Source organism: Ostrinia nubilalis, chromosome 3 (assembly GCF_963855985.1).
Source record: "Ostrinia nubilalis chromosome 3, ilOstNubi1.1, whole genome shotgun sequence".
Lineage (NCBI taxonomy): Eukaryota > Metazoa > Arthropoda > Insecta > Lepidoptera > Crambidae > Ostrinia > Ostrinia nubilalis.
Window position 1 is genome coordinate 16,513,624 of NC_087090.1, and position 18,841 is coordinate 16,532,464.

Consider the following 18,841-nt stretch of genomic DNA (forward strand, 5'->3'; position numbering starts at 1 on the left):
GTCGCATAGAACAATGAGAACAATTATGTTTTGAAGTACATGAAAAGGTTTTATGTCGTACACTTAAACAGTTGTTACAAAAAGAGTTATTTTTAATAAAATTATAACGATCAAATGGCGTTAATTTCATAAAAGAAGGACATGAATACATGTGTTCGTGCGATTTATTATTACACAAGCTGCACTTCTCGCTTCCGCTTGTGTTGTTTGCACTAGACCCTTCCGTATTCACAAAAGATTTCGTAGGCGTAGGGGTGTGCTTAGCGGATGATTTATTTTGCGGTTGAGAAAAATTATTAACCGGTTTAATATTAGTTACAGAGCGAGATAAAACTTTACTTTGTTCTTTAATGAACTCAATTAAATTATGATAGGTTGGTATCTTTTCTTTGCGATATGTTATTTCAAATAATTTAATTGTTTCTGTATCTAACTTTTGAAGTGCCAAATGTAAGAAAATAAAATCAGTTAAATCGCCAAGTTTTAATTGTTTGAGCGCTTCCACAGAGGAATTAAAAGTGTTTATAAATGAATCTAGTCCGGTTGAACTTGTATTATTTAGCGATTTAAAGTGTAACAACTGATTAAAATATGCACATGCGAGTGAACGAGGATCGTCATACTTTTGCACGAGTGCTTCCCAAATAACAATATAATTTTCAGCGGTGGGAGCCAGCCCTGCGCACACGCACGACGCCTGTCCAGTTAGTTTACCAACCAAGTAAAATACCTTTTCGCTATCGGTAAGAGATGCGTTATCATGAATCATGTTTTTAAACTGTTGATAAAACAACGGCCAGTTCTTGACGTCACCGTTGAATGACATCAAATCAATAGGAGGGAGGCGAGGCTTCGAGTTTGTAGGCGTTTGCGGTTGCGAATAAGAACTACAATGATCTTTCTCGATATCGAGCAAAAGTTGCTTAATATAACAGTACATTTCCTCAAATGAAGTCCACAAATCATAATCTACGTCTGAGTCGGGATTCAATTGTAAATTCAATATGTTATAAGAATCTAAAACGTCTTGAAAATCACTACGTAGTTTATCTATATTTGTGGCACTTGCACGAAATACCTTAAAGTTTTGTATGTTTTGTTCGGTTTTCTGTGCAAGGTCGTAAATATTTTCCATGCGTTTAAAAATAACATCGCGTTTAACAATAAAAATAGTCAGTTGATTTTTATTAGTATCGCCATTCTCGTCCACGAAAGCATCGCTTCCTCGTTTCTTAGATTTAACCATTGTAAATAGTTGTAAATATCTTTAGTTATAAAAGTAAAAGCGGGTAAAAATGTATATAAGAATATTATGCGGTTGCGTAAGTAAAATAATGGCGAGCGGGTGATGTATAGAAAAATAATGGCGGGTAGCGAACGCTGAGACGCTGTGTTGTGCGTGATCGAACTTAACTGAACAACGAAATGAATAATGGAATGCAAATACGTTATTATGTAATTATGAAATCTAAATTTCAATTATTAGAATTGAGAGTGAATTAGCGGTGATGTGATATAACCAAAAGTAACTTGAAGTCACGCAAATGCGGTGCGGAAATAAAATAAACAAAAATAAAATAGTTGTCAACGCGGTTAAATAATTATAATGTCGACAATCTACTTTTATCTGCGTGATACAAATACTCATACGTTATATCCAAAATGGCGGGTTAAATAAAATAAAATTTGCGGGTTAAAGATATGTGTTGTAAAGTTAAATTTAAATAAAAATATGCGGTTAAATAACGTAAAAATCGTATTTTAGATGCGAATATCCGGCTCGAAGGACCAAAAAAAAGGTGTAGTAGCCTAAATCCTACATCTCTTTTGGTTTGTAATCAGATGGCGGTTAAATTTATAATTCTTGGTTCATACCTATTAGGCTAGGTTTTCGATGTATTAGTGGACTGTATTTCTGCGGATGCTTAAACAGCTGCCTAAAGAACGCAGTTGTAAGCTTGCAAATAATAACTGGGACGAAGAGACCGAAGAAAAATGGCGACAGGAAATTTGGAAAGGAAACATGCGCACTTACCAATAATATCTCCGTCGGGCACTCTTCAAGTTTCACAAGCCACACACGATGGTTCCGAGCCGAACACTTAGCAATTATTGTTCTTTAGAGCTGTCTTGCACAAAATCGATATAAAATATAGGTCACGCACAAATTAATAAAGACACGTCTGTCTCAGCGTAGGCGCAAATTAGGAAGGGGCGATGTCCACCGTATGCGTTGCACATTCGTAGATCGCGGTGACAGACGAAGACGGCAACAGCAAAAGTGCACATGTTGGAAAGGGATGGGAGATGATGGGATTTAAAACATTTGCAAGCTTACCCTACAATAATTTTATTTTTACAAACCGCAAAAATACGAAATCCAACAGTATAGATTACGCAGCTTCACTGGAATAGTAAGTTTGTTTGTACTTAATAAGTCCTCTATACGGAACACTTCTCCTAGGGAGCGTTATAAAGATCAATAAGTATCCCTCTTATTTCTTCCAGCTCCTGATATGTTTAAATAAAACCGGTTAAAGCGCGATTTTCTGTATTCTAATCTAGTGGTTACGAGTTGACTTCTTTTGTTGAGCTGGAGATTTTGGGTTAGTTTTTGTATCATGGGCCACTTTGATGTTTTTTGTATGGTTCAGATATTGAAGGCTACAATTAAACTTCGTCTTTAAGCTTTTCCTTAGCCTGAAATCTGTTTTTCAAAAGCGGCCCGCGGCTTGGCCATGTCAGACACTAATGAATGGCGCTGAATTCTGACACCATAGGCTTGGCCCATGTCAGACACCAGACGGTGCTGAAATCTGACACCATAGTTGTGAATTCAGTTGTTACACGCGTGTACACCAATCGTCTGGTACACATTACATGTCAAGGGCGACGGAAATAATTTTAAATTTGTCACTTCACGCAGACCGAATCGATTCCCAGCGATTCGGCTGGGTCTATATCAATTGGTCAAACTCTAACAAACGGTTTTGGACTCTTAGCAAAATGGTACAGAGTACATTTTCAAATGAAAATATACACGCGACTCGCGTAAACAATACCAAACCAACAAAAGATTTTGATCAAAATTACTGTCTACTGCGAAAATAGCAAATAAACATAATAGATATTGTGTGAATTCATGGCTACCAAAAATAGTCAGCAAATAGTTTATTTTCATTTTGAAATGCTTTTCCCGATCAAAACAACTCTATCAACTCGTTCAATTAAAACCTTAATGCAAAGACTAGTTCAAAGTCAGGAGTTTTCTTTTGAATTTTCGCGAACTTATGGGTTGGCCATAGAAACCATCCTTAATATAATTCCCTTTGAGATTTCAAATTCAAATATTTTATTTATCAGACTACTATTGGTCCATGGGTTATTTCTTTAAAGTCCCATCTTCTAGATTCAATGTCGGAAAAATTCTTCAAAGTTCTGCGTATAGGCGTTCTCACGTCCGTAGTCCGTACCTACTTCATTATAGTACCTAATTTTAATTAACAGAACTATTAAACCCAGTTAGGTTACAAAGTCAGAAGTTATCCTTTGGATTTTCGTGAACTCATGGCTTTCCCATAGTTACCATCCCTAATATCCCCTTTAAGGTCTCATCTCTCATCTTCTAGATTAAATCTCCATAGGAAAAAACATCTAAGTTCTACATAGGCGTTTTCATGCCTTTAATGTATTGTAGTAAAAGTTATAACTACAGTTAAGTGTAAAAGATTAACTGCTATCGTCACCACAATCTTGGTAAGAATGAACCACAGATTGCGATCTACACCACTGTTAACATCTAGACTGCCCAAAGGCACTCCTAGACCTCACGACGCCATTAATTTTCCGCTGACATGGACTTCCGAATGCCTTTCGTTCTTGGCATCGAACCGCTTTGTTCTACCCACGTGGAACTGGGTCGGAGTGGAGTTCCTTTCATAACTTATGTTTGCCGATTTAATAGCACAGTTCAATGTTCTGAACTACCTTCTTTCTGCAGCTTTGCCTATTGCCACGGTAATATACTCGTAGTATTACTGTGCTTTTGCATTGTTTCTTAACCTAGGGACCGCGGACACCTGGGACCACCTATTTATGGACCATTTAACAATCATAAATAAATACCACCTAAAGTGTCGTAATCGAAATTTATTGCTGCCTGTTTTATTAAGGGGATTGTTAAAACTATGCTTGATTTCCTAAGAGGTCCGTGGGCAAAAAACGTTAAGAAACGCTGGCCTATTGGATTGGATTTTGGACTATATCATTTTACCTCTACCCCTACCCCTCTGGTCATATTATTACCAAAGTCAATCTAAAAACATCGGAACAGATTCAGCTGCCTAAATTGAATGTTACAGGCAGACAAGACGATTTAGTTAGGTACGACGGTAGAGAATGCACCATTTTCAGAATAGAATAAAAAATGAATCCATGAATGCCTTTTTTATCATTATTTTAGACTAGCGGCCGCCCGCGACTTCGTACGCGTGGATCCCGTTTTACCCCCTTCATCTATCTTACGCGGTTTAGATTTTTTCATACAAATGTTTTTCCCGCTAACTCCCGTTCCCGTGGGAATTTTGCAATATCCTGTTGTAACTAAGCTCTAAGTTTACTAAGGTACCTGCATGCCAAATTTCAAGCGTCTAACTTAAGCGGTTTAGATTTTTCATACAAAAGGATTTACCCGCTAATTCCCGTTCTCGTGGGAATTCCTAAGTATACTATAACTTGCCCAGGAGTATAAAGAATAATTGTACCAAGTTTCGTTAAAATCCGTCGAGTAGTTTTTGTTTCTATAAGGAACATACAGACAGACAGACAGACAGACTAAAATTTTACTGATTGCATTTTTGGCATCAGTATCGATCACTAATCACCACCTGATAGTTATTTTGAAAATATATTTCATGTAGGTACACAATTGACCTCTCTACAGATTTATTATAAGTATAGATAACTTCACTGCATTTTAGAAGGTCGCTTACTTATCTAAATATAGAGAGGAGCATACTATGTGTTTTTTACTTTATTAATGAAACTGAACTCTACCTAAATTGTTTTACTAAATAAAGCCTTTGATCTAAACTTTATTACTTCCTTATAGTTTTCAAAACTATCTAGTGACAATCTTACAGTTCTTAAAGGTTCAGCTAGCTGAATTTCCCACCTTCTTACGAACAAGAAAATTATTTCCCACTTACGAATTATCTCTCCACGAGTCACAAGCGCCACAATATCAATTCATTTACCTATGAACTTTGCACGACGGCAGTGTATTGCATAGGAATTTATGTGATTGTCCGTAACAATTAGCTCGCACGAAAGGTCAATTTGCCATGGTGATTGGTGCTATAACTCCGGGGTAATGCAACAGTGTTAATGAAATGGTTTAGTTTACAAACTAGATCGTTTTGCGGTCTCTGAGGAGTTGGGATGTGTGCATTTATTGTGTCTTGAACTGGACGATCCTATAGATATTTTATTTCGAAGAATAAGTTTATGTAGTACCTTAAGTGGGGTACGTTCTAAACGTGTCCTCTTTAACAGATGGATAGCGATTAATCCCAACTTAACAGTTTTATATCCATAAAAGTTGGCTCAAGCGTAACTACCTATTTTTTAAGAAGTGACTCTGGATCCTTCTAAAGACACATTTTTGGGGTAAAAACCTTTCCTTTAATGAAATGAAGTTTACTTTTAAATGGTGCCAATATTTGTGGGAAGTTCGGATGCATACGTTTGAAAGTGCTTGTCGCGGGAGGTGCGATTTATTTGATGTCGAGTGTAGTTTTAGCTCTTAAGTACACTCAGCGGCACGGAATTTGGCCCAAGCCTAAAACAACCAGATATGAGGCCAAATAGGTGTTGTATATCTAAGTTTCGTGTGACATGTTAACAGAACTTTTTTTTTTAATTTAAGAGGCTAGATTTATTTAAAAAAATGCGTCTGTTTACCTTTTTTGACTCTAGAAACGCATTTCGTTGTTGGAGCGTAAAGAGTACGGGTAAGTTTAAATTCGATATTAAATGTTGTAAGGGGTTAGCGTTTTGTTTTTTGTTTTTAAATTAATATTAGGGTTATTCTCGTTTCCATAATTTGAGAATAATGCCCATTACTCCAGCTCAAGTTGCTCAAATAATGTTGCTTAGAAGTCAAGAGCGTATGCAGCGGGAGATGGCTGAAATTTTCAATTTATTGCGTACAAACTTAAGATACACGTTAAAAAGGCATGACCAGACCGCCTTTTACACAAGAAGACCAAGAAGTGGGGAATTAAGGTGTATGTCAGCTCGCGATGACCCGATTATCGTGCTTGCAATATCAAGAAATCGGGTTTTCACTACGTTTGAGATACGCCAGCGTTTACAAACAGCAAGCCCAGTAAATGTCAGTGAGCACACAATAAGAACAAGGACGGAGGATTATAACCTGCATACTCGAAGACCAGCTCGAGGACCAGAACTTCTCCGATACCTTCGCGAAGTGCGACTTACGTTTTCTAGAAAACATGCAAATTGGACGTTAGACTAATGGAGTAAACTCTTTATGAAAACTGTCTGTTTGCGTAGTAACTCTTCTCCGCACCTTCTCTATACACTTCCACGGCCGTCTGGAGCTCTTAAGGTGACTCTGTAATCATCGATCCATAGAACTTTACTCCATTAGCCTTGCGTCCAATTTGCATGTTCTCTAGAAAACGTAAGTCGCACTTCGCGAAGGTGTCGGAGAAGTTCTGGTCCTCGAGCTGGTCTTCGAGTATGCAGGTTATGATCCTCCATCCTTCTTCTTATTGTGTGCTCACTGACATTCACTGGGCTTGCTGTTTGTAAACGCTGGCGTATCTCAAACGTAGTGAGAACCCGATTTCTTGATATTGCAAGCACGATAATCGGGTCATCGCGCGCTGACATACACCTTAATTCCCCACTTCTTGGTCTTCTTGTGTAAAAGGCGGTCTGGTCATGCCTTTTTAACGTGTATCTTAAGTTTGTACGCCATAAATTGAAAATTTCAGCCATCTCCCGCTGCATACGCTCTTGACTTCTAAGTAACATTATTTGAGCAACTTGAGCTGGAGTAATGGGCATTATTCTCAAATTATGGAAACGAGAATAACCCTAATATTAATTTAAAAACAAAAAACAAAACGCTAACCCCTTACAACATTTAATATCGAATTTAAACTTACTCGTACTCTTTACGCTCCAACAACGAAATGCGTTTCTAGACTCAAAAAAGTTAAACAGACGCATTTTTTAATTAATGTAGCCTGTTAAATTAACAAAAACAAATGTTCTGTTAACATGTCACACGAAACTTAGACATACAACACCTAGTTGGCCTCATATCTGGGTGTTTAGGCTTGGGCCAAATTCCGTGCCGCTGAGTGTATGTCTACTGGAGCCCAAAATCATATAAAGTGTTTTAATTTTAAGTATGTCCACTAGGAATGAGCCCAAAATCTCTGGCTCTATTTGATAAATAATGGGTTCCCCATAAAAACTTTTACTCTATTCCCTTTGCCACGATGCAATATAATCTTGTACAAAAACTTTTCAGTAATTTCTGTTCCGTAGTTTGCTTTCGCATATAGGTTTATTATTGGTATAGTCTTAACGACCTAGATGCTATCACCATAGTGCTAACTAAGCATGCCAGAGCCACCCAGCTAAATTATTTTTGTCGATATTGTACAGCTCTGTGACGTCACGCCGCTTCAGCACCTGTAGAAACGCGGCGTCATGATCGCGTCATGTTAAGTCGGTGCTGACACTAAACTGATTTTTTTCAAGTACAGTCAGAAACATTATGGAGCAGACAAATAGGTATAGCTGTCAAGTATCAAGGCTTTCTTTAATGATTTTAGAATTTTTCATGAAGCAGTAACTTTAGTGAAATTCAGACGAAGATTTAAGTCCCCGTGACATCAGCTGATCTCGATTTATTTATTTATTACGGGACTCTCGTTCCCACTGCTGCAACTCTTGTGTAGATCTACAAATTGACCGCCAATAAAAACCCAAACAGTGAAAGTCGAGTTTGTCCTGGGGTAAAGTTAAACTGTCATTGGACCCGCAACGGAATTAATCAGATGAACGTAAGGGGAGTTCGAAGTTATTTATTTATTAAAGTAATATTAAGAAAGCAGAAGTTTGTGAGGATGCTGAATGTTTTTATAATATCTACCTTAGTTTTGGCTCTATATTCAATCGAGAGACTTTAACCGTGATAAGTTTTTGATTGATAGTGTACAGAGAATCAAGTTCGACGCGTTAATACGCTAAAGACATTTTTACCTACGGTTTACATTAACATGACTGTACCAATGATTCACGATGCCCATGTCGGTAAACTGGCATGATACGTACATGCATGACCGACTTTTTATATTTACAAATATTTTGCTTCAGTCACGACAGTAAGGGCATTTGTCGGGATTCTCATTTCAAAGCGAACCAAGGTTCTATTGGATTGTTGAAACATCTTTTGATTTTCTTTGAGTCAGGTTGAATCACTTGCTTCGCCATTGATTGGGTCTTTTTGCGAAATAGTGACTCACTTTGATGGGTACCGTCTTGTTGCAATACGTTTTAGGACTGGGGGGCTATAAAAAGTGCAATGTATCCCAGTATTCTAAAAATCTTTCAGTAGTAGTTATAGAAGCTGCATACCTACTGATTTATGTTTTAAATAACTGCCATTGAATAAGTAACTTAAAGAGAGGAATTCCTCAACTACTTGTAACATTCCTACTAAGTGTCAATAAAATATTTTTCATTTTTTCAGTATAGTAGGTAATACCTTACAACTGTTCTAAATTAAAATAAAATAAAATCTATTTTATTTTAATTGGGGGATAAGTTTTCTTTTTTGTTCTTTCTATGATGTTTGTGTGTAATCTTGTATTGTGCCTATAATATCATGTATTGTGTATTGTGCCAAATAAACAATATTCTATTCTATTCTAAATTGGCAATCCACTTCTTTACCGACTTTAGACGTTCATCGAAGTAAATTGAGATTATGTTTTAGCCCCTTCTAAGTCGAAATAATATTACGATAGAAATGATACGAGAATCTTACTGCAAAAATGCTTCTAATACTACATCCAGATAATTTATGTCATCAGATTAAATAAGCAAACCATTTACGAAGACCACCCTTTTCACAGACTCCAGCATAATAAATCCTTGTTCCAGATTCAGACCATAAGCGGCGTAGTGCTCGTCAGCTGGCGACAGCGAGTCCTGGAGAGACAGATCGAGTACGGAGCCCGGTTGGGACATGTGGTCCTGAGTCTAGCCAGGATGGAGCTCAACAACTTCTACAAGAACGTCATGCCGGTCGCCGACTACTTCGACCAGTCCAATATGCTCATAGCGGTGAGTCACATACTTATTTCTTTTTTTAAAGTTTCGAAAATTAAAAGCGTTCGAAACAAATGAAGTAGGTATTTAGCTCGATTTGTCCTCGCTATTTCGACCAACCTAGACAACAAGTTGTTAGCGGTGAGTCACAAGGGGGTAAAAAAAATGTAAGCCGCATTGTTTTTCAAGGCATCTCCTAAGTATAGCTGCCTCTGATCTGAGGTATAGGCATAATATTGAGTATTACATAGTATAGGCGTCGGCTCGAATCTTCTGAGGTACCTAACGAAGTGCGTGCGAGCAGCGATCTTCCGTATTCACGCCCTTGGCGACCCGTAGGAGGTTTTAGTGGGAAACAATGCGCATGGGGCCGACTCCCATTCTTAAAAGAGCACCACATAATCCTCGAGGGTGCTGGAGGGGCAGATCGAGTACGGAGCCCGGTTGGGACATGTCGTGCTGAGTCTGGCCAGGATGGAGCTCAACAACTTCTACAAGAACGTCATGCCGGTCGCCGACTACTTCGACCAGTCCAACATGCTGATAGCGGTGAGTCACATACTGAATACTTTTTTAAAGTTTCGAAGAAAAAAATTGAAAGAGTTCGAAACAAATGAAGTAGGTATTTAGCTCGATCTGTCCTCGCTGTTTCTACCAGCCTAGACAACAAGTTGTTAGCGGTGAGTCACAAGGGGGTAAAAAAAAATGAATGCCGTATTGTTTTACAAGGCAACCCCTAAATATAGACATATTATTATTGAGTATTACATAGTATAGGCGTCAGCTCGAATCTTCTGAGGTGCGTGCGAGCAGCGATCTTCCGTATTTACGCCTATGGCCACCCGTAGGAGGTTTTAGTGGGAAACAATGCGCATGGGGCCGACTCCCATTCTTCAAAGAGCCCCACATAATCCTCGAGGGTCCTGGAGAGACAGATCGAGTACGGAGCCCGGTTGGGACATGTCGTGCTGAGTCTAGCCAGGATGGAGCTCAACAACTTCTACAAGAACGTCATGCCGGTCGCCGACTACTTCGACCAGTCCAATATGCTCATAGCGGTGAGTCACATATAGATGACCCACGCTGAACTGTCCCGCCAAACTCAATGACAGGGGGGCGCTACCATCGTTCAACTATATGGTTTCCAACATGGCAAAAATCGGAACTAGCGATCCGGTATTGCGCCCCACTGTCAATGTCATGCATAGGACAGTTCAGTATTTTGGAACGGGTAGTATTTAAACGAGTGACTGTAAATTTATGTTGTAAGTGTCAAAAATAATTAATGTGGGCTAAAGAATTACTAAGTGAGCGACTGAGTGCGAGTGACGAAAAATCAAAAGAACAGCAACTTACAAAAAAAAAATTGAGTTCCTTAAAATACAAAATGAGAAGCTTCATAATATTTGAGCGACCTAATATTTGATTGAGTGTCAACGTTAGGTCCTGCATTTTTTTCAATATTTGGCAAATGCTTTTTTTATACTGAGCGGTATTTTTAACTTTAATGAAGTGTTTCGAATGCAAAAACTACTTTGAAAAATACTATTATGAGCAGCGTATTATGAGCCCACATTTAAATAAAAAATGATCTTATGAAATAAATATTTGACGGAACACTATTCTAGTAGCGAAAAAAATAAATCATTAAAATTATGAAACAATGTATTACGAAAAATGAAATAAATTTGAATTTTCTTAAATCGAATCAACAAAAAAAAAACAAAATAAAATAAGTCGCTTCTGTCAACCCAAAAAAAGTAATCTTATTAATAAGGTTCATTGACTGGTACCTATGAGGATTGAGGAGCTCTACCTACTCATCGTCACTGTATGATAAGTGCTGGCTTGGACTTAGCGGGCCGGCCTCGTTTTCTTTTTTGTCCAATAGGTATCAGTTTTGCTTCCAGTGTCGGTGTTGTTAGTTTGAGCCGAATTGCTAGACCCAAAACGTGTTTGCATACATATTTTGTTAAAAATTCGGGACAGTCGCCCCGCCCCCATTCGAATTCGCGCGCTGTAACAATCTGTAGTTTTCATTAATAAAGCGTATCAAAATAAAAAACATGAGACCTCAAATATAATATCAGTAACCAATAATCATTAATAAAGCAGCTCACAAAACTTTGCTTAGAATTAACTTTTTAGTAGTTCGTTCAGTAAAACCTCAATTAGAAAAATCTAATGTATCTTCATATTAAAGTTGCCCTCTTTGTATTTCTAGTTGCTCACTTAGTAATTTAGTCGCCCGGATAGTATTTTTATGTCTGAAATGTAATAATTAAAACCCACATTTTGTAAGCTCGTTCTGGATTTTATTATTGATCAATATTCGTCGTTAGTTTGGTAAATTTTTCGCTTACTCAAATTCATACCGCTCAAGGTATTAAAACAGTATGCCATCATCAGTCGCAAAGTTTTTTTTTAGTCGCTCGTTTTATAATTCCCCTTTTGGAACTATACCTACTCAATACCTTTTTTAAAGTTCAGAAGAAAAAAATAGAAAGAGTTCGAAACAAATGAAGTAGGTATTTATTTAGCTCGATCTGTCCTCGCTATTTCTACCAGCCTAGACAACAAGCTGTTAGCGGTGAGTCACAAGGGGGTAAAAAAAAATGAATGCCGTATTGTTTTCAAGGCATCTCCTAAGTATAGCTGCCTCTGATCTGAGGTATAGGCATAGGCATAATATTGAGTATTACATAGTAGTATAGGCGTCAGCTCGAATCTTCTGAGGTACCTAACGGAGTGCGTGCGAGCAGCGATCTTCCGTATTCACGCATCACGCTTATGGCGACCCGTAGGCGGTTTTAGTGGGAAACAATGCGCATGGGGCCGACTCCCACTCTTCAATTCGAAACGAATTCGTCCATAGGCACTCCCCACGTTAGAATTAGAGATGAAACGGATATCCGGTAACTATCCGGTAGGCCGGATATCCGGCCTAAATTTACTATCCGGCCGGATACCGGATAGTAACTCACTATCCGGCCGGATACCGGATATTTAAAAACTACGACAATTTCGTATAATAAAATGAAATACATTAATCTTTTATGGTAAATATCAATAAAATGGCTTATAATAATAACGGCTTTTATTTAAAGTCCAAAAAGCCATATTAAGGCTTCAAAAAACTTATCTCTTATTCACTGTAATGACGAATACATAAATAGTAAATATCTGTTAATGTCGAAATATTGCCAAATAAAATAGGCGACCTGTTTTTAGGGTTCCGTAGCCAAATGGCAAAAAACGGAACCCTTATAGATTCGTCATAGTCATGTCTGTCCGTCCGTCCGTCCGTCCGTCTGTCCGTCCGTATATAACAGCCATTTTTTTCCGAAACTATAAGAACTATACTGTTGAAAAACTGAAACTCAAAAATTTTTTTTTCATCAAACACATACGTGTGGTGTATCTATGGATAGGTCTTCAAAAATGATATCGAGGTTTCTAAAATATTTTTTTTCTAAAACGAATAGTTTGCGTGACAGACGATTCCAAAGTGGAAAAAAGTAACTTCTAAAATAAGAAAATGAAAAATCTAAAAAAAAAACATAATATGATGTAGGTACATTACTATAAAAACTACCAACGAAAATTGTTTTGAACGAGATCTAGTAGGTAAGTAGTTTTTTTTAATACCTCGTAAATCGTAAACCGCTTATTCAAGTCAAGTCAAGTCAAGTCAAGTCAAAGTCAAGTCAAAATTTCTTTATTTGTTTAGACTAATAAATAGTTCTTACAAATCGTCATTTTGCTCTTAAGGAGCCTCTACATGTCTCATAATCTTTTTACCCTACCAGCGCTTCGAGACCAACATTTGGCAAGTGCTGAGAAGAAGCGCCGCAACAAACTCAGTCACCACTGTCTGCCGGTTAATATAAATAAATAGAAATAGCAGTAGTAGGTACATTCGATTCAGGAGCAGTTCACTGAATTTACCATGCATTCTTGTATAGTGTATCTTATAAGAATGGGTATACAAAATTGCGTGGCATATTAAACAAGGTAGTGACGTGCTAATATCTAGACTTACAGATTACATACTCAAATACTAGTAGAAATGACTCGCATACATAAGTTGGAATAACTTGGATTGACCAGTCCCCGAAAGCAGCGCCTGTTCACAGACATGACGAGTGAACCAGCCATCGCTTCACTCGACCATATTAGAGGGAATGTAACGACCCGCCTCACTACGCCACCACCCCAGAGACATTTTAGTGAGAATGACAATACCAAGTTATCTCTTAGAGAAAAAAAAACTAATAATAAAGCTAAGTAACAGTCCAGATTGAGAAGCATGACACTATAACATTTTAGAAAATTAGATTAGTTTATACATTACTTTTCATAGCACGATTTTAATTCTTTTTAGTGCGAGCATGAGAGGACCATAATCCTACTCCCAGGATGACTTATCATTAAGAAAATCTCGAGTTGTATAATAGGCTTTTTTAAGCATGTGATCTTTAACTATACCTTTAAATTTATTGTACGGTAGCTCTTTATATTTATCAGGGACTTTGTTATAAAAATGGATACCTTGTCCCATAAAGGTGGCAAACACTTTATTAAGTCTAAAAGCGGGTATAGCCAATTTATTTTTATTTCTAGTATTGATTTGGTGAATATCACTTTTCTTTTTGAATTCATTAATATTTTGTTGAATAAATAGAATACAGTTTAAGATGTATTGTGAAGCGGCCGTGAGAATGCCAATTTCTTTAAACAATTCTCTAAGGGACGCTCTTGATTTCATTTTATACAAGTATCTTATGGCACGTTTTTGCAGAATAAATATTGTTTCAAAATCTGCAGCTTTGCCCCATAGCATGATTCCATATGACATTAGGCTATGAAAGTAGCTAAAGTAGACTAAGCGAGCTGTTGATACATCGGTTAATGACCGTATCCTTTTTATTGCAAAAGCCGCTGAGCTGAGCTTTCCCGCCAGAGTTTCTATATGGGAGCCCCACTGGAGTTTTGAATCCAGGGTAATTCCCAGAAATACAGTAGATTCTACCAGATCGATTGCATTATTATTAAGTTCTATTTGGGTACTAACTGTTTTTACGTTAGGCAAAGAGAATTTTATACATTTTGTTTTCTTTGCATTCAGTTGTAGATTATTTGTAGTGAACCAACTTAAAACTCTTGTTAGTGCATTATTTACATCGTCAAAGTTATTTTTACTTCTATCAATATTAAAAATCAAAGATGTGTCATCAGCAAATAACACGATTTCGCAAGAGTCTTTAACAAAATATGGTAGATCATTAATGTATATAAGAAACAAGAATGGACCCAGAATGGACCCCTGCGGAACTCCCATTTTCACAGGTGACCCAGAAGACAAAACACCATTTATGTCGACTTTTTGAACTCTAAAGTTTAAATAGGATTGTATTAAATCCAAAGCCGAGTCCTTTACCCCATAATAGTGCAGTTTGCGAATTAGCGTTTGATGTTCTACGCAGTCAAAAGCTTTTGAGAGATCACAGAAGACCCCTAGTGCATTTTGAGAATTTTCCCAAGCCTCGAAGATATGTTTAAGTAGTGCAACCCCGGCATCGGTGGTGGAACGACCCTTGGTAAAACCATATTGTTCACTATGAAATAGTTTATTAGAGCCAAAGTGAATCATAAGTTGCTCCTGTATGATTTTTTCAAAAATCTTGCTCAAAGCGGGCAAGATAGAAATGGGTCTATAATTGCCAGGGTCGGTTTTGCTACCAGACTTAAATAATGGCATTAGTCTACTGTGTTTCATGAGGTCGGGGAAGATTCCCTTCTCTATGCAATTATTGAATATTATCGCTAACTGTGGGGAAATTATATCAATAATGTGTTTGACTATCTTGACAGAGATGCCCCAGATATCAGTTGTACTCTTTACATTTAAAAGATTAAAAGTTTTAGTGATATCTAATGGAGTAATATGTTTAAAAGAGAAGTGCGAGTCACAGGGTGTCACGTGGGTTTTCAATATTTCTTCAGCCTCGGAGGGAGATGACTTTAAGTTGGCAGTTGTTGCTGAAGCTATATTAACAAAAAATTTGTTAAAAGCTTCTGCTACATCTTTATCTGCAGATATCAAATTATCGTGAACTTTGAGAGAAAAGTCATTATCTCTTGGTTTTAGTTTACCAGTCTCTCGGTTGATAACATTCCAAGTTTCTTTTATTTTATTACTGGCGTTTCCTATCTTGTCCCGAATATAAAAAGACTTAGCCATGAAGCAAACTTTCTTAAAAATTTTTGAATACTTTTTCACATGCTCAAGAAAAGATATACTATTATTATACTTTTTCATGCCATAAAGCTCATATAACGTATTTCGACTTTTGTATATTCCCTTAGTAGCCCAGTCACTAAACTTAGATTTGGTATTTGGTTTTAATGGCTTTACAGTAAAAACTTTGTCATGTTCGGTTTTAATACATTCGAAAAGGTTATTGTAAAGAGCATCTGGGTCTCCCTGCACGTACGGCACTAAATGCAATTTATTTCCAAGATTATTCTTAAAACGTTCTAGACGACTAATGGTTACAGGTCTACATACGGCATTTTTGTTACTTGTATTATTAGAATTATTAAAAATAAATTCTACTTTAATACCACAGTGATCTGACGTAAGATTGTGTATGACAGTTTTTTTGTCAGGGACACAGCTAGAGAAAATATTATCTAGACAAGTAGCTGTGGTTTCCGTAATTCTAGTTGGCTCCTTAAATTGACTAAACAAATTAAATGACTTAAAAAGGGAAAGTAGTCTTACAGAATATGATGATGAGCTATCTAGTAAATTGACGTTAAAATCTCCACAAACTAAGACCTTTTTGTTGCTGTTACAAGTTTTATTAAGAGCATCCTCAATAGCCGCTTCAAAAATACCAAAGTCCCCAGAAGGGGGTCTATACACACATACAATGATGTAACTCTCAAGCTCGACACAGGAAATTTCGATAACACGCTCAACTGATAGCCCTACTACATCTTTGCGTTCTTTACATTTAATATTATTATTGACAAATATTAAGGAGCCTCCGTGAATGGCAGACTTCCTGTAAAACGCGCTACATAACTGATAATTATCTATGTAAAGAGAGCTTTCATATTTCTTAAGCCAGTGTTCAGTAATACACATTACATTAATGTCAAAACTTTTTAAGAAAAGCTCTAATTCTAAAACTTTGCTGGTCAAGCCTTGAATATTTTGATGAACAATCTTGAATGTTCCAGACTTGGCCTTTGTCGAGTGCCTCAGTTTAAACAACTAGTAGTAGGTACAGTCTTACAAATAACTTAAATTAAAAAGAATATATTTTTTAATTTCATAAATCAATGGTACGGAACCGTTCAATCACACACTCACGATGGCAACCGAAATCGCCCAATTTCATCAGCTCCCTAGACACGTAGCAAAATCTGACATTCTATTCGGACGGATTCGATTTTCGAAAAGTGTGACATCTCTAGTCTACTAGACCCACTGATCGCGTTCGAAGCTCCTGTGCGGCGCTAAACTCATCACGACATGCAACGTGACAATGGGCCAACTATCCGGCCGCCGGATATCCGGCTATCCGGCCTAGCAGCTCGCCGGATATCCGGTATCCGGTATCCGGCCAAACAACTATCCGTTTCATCTCTAGTTAGAATCACTAGAATTAATCATTAGAACATTAGTCTCTTCTGCAGCACAACCCTCTCTGATTTACCTGACTTACCCCCAAGGTGGGGTTGAAGAAGCATGATGTTCGCAAAATCGCCTTTTACGGCAATAATGCATAAGGCATAACTACCTTTAATGTTACAAATACCAAAACGTGTTACAAACTGATACACTTTTTCTTGACAATGCGGTTTTTGCGAAAATATTACGTAGTAAGGACAATAACTCGTAATTATCTCTATTGTGTTATCAACGCATTATTGTTATCAAGATTAATTTATTGTATTGTAATATTGTTGATATTATTATGATTGATCCACTTGTGAGTATAAAAAAAGATATTTAATTTCAGTCTTATTGTCAACGGCCCATTAGCTCAGTTGGTTAGAGCGTCGTGCTAATAACGCGAAGGTCGCGGGTTCGATCCCCTCATGGGCCACAAGATTTTTTTCTTTGTCTATTTATTTTAATTACATTTTGTAAACTAAAAATTTAATATCGTATTAATTGTGTACAGGGTGGCAAATAATGGCCAAACACTCTACCAATTAAATTCGGTCTATGCTTCTATGTTAAAAGACCAGTAAGTTATTTTATTTTTGTAAAACAAATTATTTTCCCATAAATCATTTTCTTTCGGTTTCGTAGTTTAAAAATACATTACTTCTTAGAATCTAAGTATTTATTCTAATGCATCAAAAACATCAGACACCACGTTTACAAAAAATACAAAACAAAAAAATAAAAACATTTTTTTTTTTATTCTGCAACATAAATAAACGAACCAATTACCACAAAAATAAACAAATCCATCAATCGGACGTTATGATTGTGACTTCCAAACAAAGCGAAGCCTAAGTGGCGGGTAGTAGAACAAATTAGCGGTTGCGCGCATTATTGAAGCTACAGCTGCAAACTTTCTTAGAAACACTTTAATTCTAGACTCGCTGACTATTGACATGTGTTAACATAGATAGAGTAAACGAAGAATTTATCGATAAAAGTTGCGAATAAATTGTAGATTAAAAAGATAGCCGTGGTTCCAACAGAGTAAAACAGGATCAACCCCACTCTTCCCTTGGATCTTGTGATCGTGAAAAAATTATTAGTAAAATTAGTAGTAGTTTCGCGGCGCGCATTCTAGACCCACAGTTCTCTTGTGGATAACGGTGTTGGTTGTATAATTACTTGCTGTTTACATAAGGGTTGGATTGTAATTTTTAGTATACAACTGTTTGTTTTCCTTAATAAAATAAAATAAAAATAGCGCTTTAAGGGAGAAGTCAGCATAGGTAATACTTACTCGTAAATGAAATAAAAAATTGATACAACATATAGCCTGACCAGGAACATAAAAACCCTGGCATAGAGGCGCTTCAATTGCATTTGATAGTGCAACACTGAGTACAGTCGTACATGTGTTAAATTAATAGGCTAAATTTATGTATCAGGATTCAGGATTACGGGCTAATTTGATATTTTCATAAATTAACGAAAAATATTATTAAAGGTAACCTGGTTTAAATAAATTAAATGAAACCATCAATCGAGCTAGTAGGATTTATTTTATTATTCATCAATAATCAAATTCAGAACTTGAATATTCAACTGCAATGTCTGCTCATGAACGCTTCAAACTCGGTACTTCTTTCCCAATTCCATAAAATTCAAAACTTAGAAAGTGACAAAAAACTTTAAAATAGGTAGTTGAAACAGACTACAGCTAATTTTCATAGTGGACTGTACTATACGATAAACATGTCAGTCAATTTGACAACCTTT

At 36.9% G+C, this 18,841-nt stretch overlaps 1 non-coding gene across 1 annotated transcript; it reads left to right on the plus strand.

Annotated features, from left to right (window-relative positions):
- The first annotated feature begins 17,424 nt into the window (after positions 1–17,424).
- Trnai-aau (transfer RNA isoleucine (anticodon AAU)) lies at positions 17,425–17,498 on the plus strand. The gene has a single exon. It is a non-coding gene; the product is annotated as a tRNA-Ile (tRNA).
- The last annotated feature ends 1,343 nt before the right edge of the window (positions 17,499–18,841 follow it).